The sequence below is a fragment of the Echinops telfairi genome, unplaced genomic scaffold (genome assembly GCF_000313985.2).
Source record: "Echinops telfairi isolate 266 unplaced genomic scaffold, ASM31398v2 ScPeMD7_7457;HRSCAF=8495, whole genome shotgun sequence".
Classification (NCBI taxonomy): Eukaryota; Metazoa; Chordata; class Mammalia; order Afrosoricida; family Tenrecidae; genus Echinops; species Echinops telfairi.
Window position 1 is genome coordinate 7,013,088 of NW_022111357.1, and position 2,703 is coordinate 7,015,790.

The following is a 2,703-nucleotide window of genomic DNA, read 5'->3' on the forward strand; positions in this document are numbered from 1 at the left end:
CTGGGATGACGCAGGACCCCAAAGGCGAGCACAGGGGCCCCGGAGAGCACCCTTGTACAATGGTGACATTGTGCCGCCAGCACCCAGTGTAATCAACACCGCCCTGCCTCACCCTGACAGCAGTAGTGGGACTCAAATCATTTCGTATCTGGTCCCATGCCCTAAGAGTTCTGGTGGTGCAGGGGTTACATGTTGGGCTGTGATCTGCATGGTCGGCAGTTCGAATCCACCGGCAGCTCTTTGGGTGAGAAGACTGGGCTTTCTACTCCCATATTCAGTTACAGTCTCGAAAACCCACAGGGCATCACTATGAGACAGTACTGACCTCGTGGCAGTGAGTTTAAGGGTTTTCCCTGTCTGGTGACCATTTTAAATATATATATATATACATATATGAAAAGGTAGTTTATTATGTCATGTAGTTAATACTTAAATAAAAATAATAAAAGAGATGCACAGAACAGGATTATGTTATAAGAATTTTTTAAAATATTAATGAAGGGGGAAGGAGGGAGGCAAAAAAAGAGGAGCTGATCCCAAGAGCTCAATGGAAAGCAACTGTCTAGAAAAGATGATGGCAAATTTGCGCAAATGTGTCAGATACAATTGATGTATGGATTGTAATAAGAGTTGTAAGAGCCCCCATTAAAATGATTTTTTTTAAAGAAAAGAATATTAGTGAAAAAATTAATTCTGACCAAAAGAAAAAGCGTAAAACTGTTAATTAAGGTATTTCCATATTGCTTCTTGATTGGCGTCCTCACTTGAAATATTCTTCACTTTTATCTGAGCGTCATCGGCTGTTGATCTCTCTTTACTGTCTTTTCACTGCAGGAGGAGGACCCCATTCCTTTAGACTAGGGAGGCCAGTTCGACAAGAGCCCTTGTGTCTGATCTGTTAGAAACAGGCGACCTCTCTTCTGCGAACATATTATGTTCATCTTTGAAAAAACCCTTCCCCTTCTGCTGGACTTAAGCAATTGTTCTGATGATATTTTTAGCTCTTTGAACACTTTCAGGAATTGCATCATTCACTCGGATCTCATGGGAATGTGGGCACCGCACAAAGCCGAAACACTTTCCCCCTTAATGTTGTAAGTTTGTTTCCTGAGGTAACGAACACAAGGGAATAAAAATGAAATAGCTCACCGAAAGTACAACCAGTTTTATGAAATGAAGAAATACATATTACTAGCATCTTTCCATCTAATTCTTCATACCTATGGATGGAATGAACATTACAACAGATGCTCAGAATACACTACTGAGCAGGTGAGCGTTAAAAAAGATGTGTGATTAATGTTAGAATTTGTGATGTCCACAAGGGGTGGCTGCCCAGCTTAGAGGGAACCTAGCTTCTGAGTGCCATTTAACAACTGGTTGGCCAAAGTCACCAAGAAACTAGGTATCTGTTCTGTCGAGTCTGTGTGAAGCGGCTGAGTCCCCCCACTGCCTTACAGCCATCAGCCCCGGAGGCATTGCCAGCCAGAGCAATGGAGGCTCAGCGGGACAGATCAGGGACTTGTGAAGGTAGGCTTCAAACCAGCCCCACGTCAGTCCAGGGTTGGCAAACTCAGCTGCCTACAGCGTCCAGGCGTGTGGGCAGGTAGCCCAGGACAGGATAGTAGGGACTGTGCCCACAGGAGGACACACACCTGGCTCAAAGGGGCAGCCAGGCTCCAGCCCCATCACACTGTGCTATAGACATGCTGTGTTTCCAGCCTCCATGTGGCCAGGGTTTCTGTGTTTTAGAAAGACCTTCTGGTTTCTGTGTGACATCTCCTGGCTTTTACATGTGACCACTAATTTGATTTTTACAACCCCGTAGGGGTATCAAACGCTACTATCTGTGGGGTAGATGTGGCCCCCACTCCTGGCCCTTGCTTGCAGTCCAGGCTGGCTGCTAGATCGGAGCACAGCTGCCCACTCCCCTAGAGACGGGTCTGGGAAAGGGCAGGCAGGTCGCCCGCTCTCATGCGCGTGATTTTGACCATGTTATCTCCTGTGGAGTTCTGAGGCGCCCGCGTGCGTGGTGTGGGAGCTCATGGATCGGGCTGCTAAGTGCGGGGTCTATTAGTCCCAAGCCCTCAGCCCCCCGCTCGAGAGGAAGACCAAGCTTTCTACTCCCACCGAGATGGACAGCTTCAGAAACCACAGGGGCAGGTCTGCCCCTCCATGTGCCTCTCTGGGAGAGGCTCTTAGCCCCTGAACTCGAACTTAACCCAGTGAAGAAGAGCCCCCCCACCCCCAGCCCCTCCAGGCCTCAGGCCTCTTCCTTAGAAGGCAGTAGTGGGGTTAAGTCACAATGGTTCCCCTCCTGTCGTAGATTCATTTGCATATTCAGAGAGAAGAAACCTGGCAGGGGATGTGCTACCAGGTTCTCTACAAGTCCCCAATGCGGTCCTGTGTACAGCTTTTATAGAGAGGGCGCCTTCCTGTTCAACCCCATTTCCAGCTTTTTTAATTGCGCAGGGTATTCAAGAACGCATTCCCCTTTGTAAAAATCCATACAGCACAACAGCTCCCCCTCCCCCAAACCCCTCCAGTTGTCGCGAGTCCCCTCCCAGAGGCGGTTGCTGTGAGCTGCCTTCAGGCAGTCCCGACTCAAAGCGTCCCCATGCCCGAGGGAACCAAGCGCTGTGCTGGCACCCTGACTGGGCCCTGGCGATCCACTGCGTGTTCCCTGGCTGGTCCTCAGAACTG

The 2,703-nt window shown here is 49.1% G+C and overlaps 1 protein-coding gene across 1 annotated transcript in view; it reads left to right on the forward strand.

Moving 5' to 3' along the window:
• GRIK3 (glutamate ionotropic receptor kainate type subunit 3) overlaps nucleotides 1-2,703 on the forward strand; it is a 243,833-nt gene that overhangs the window by 223,380 nt on the left and 17,750 nt on the right. The gene's annotated exons all lie outside the window — the stretch shown is intronic.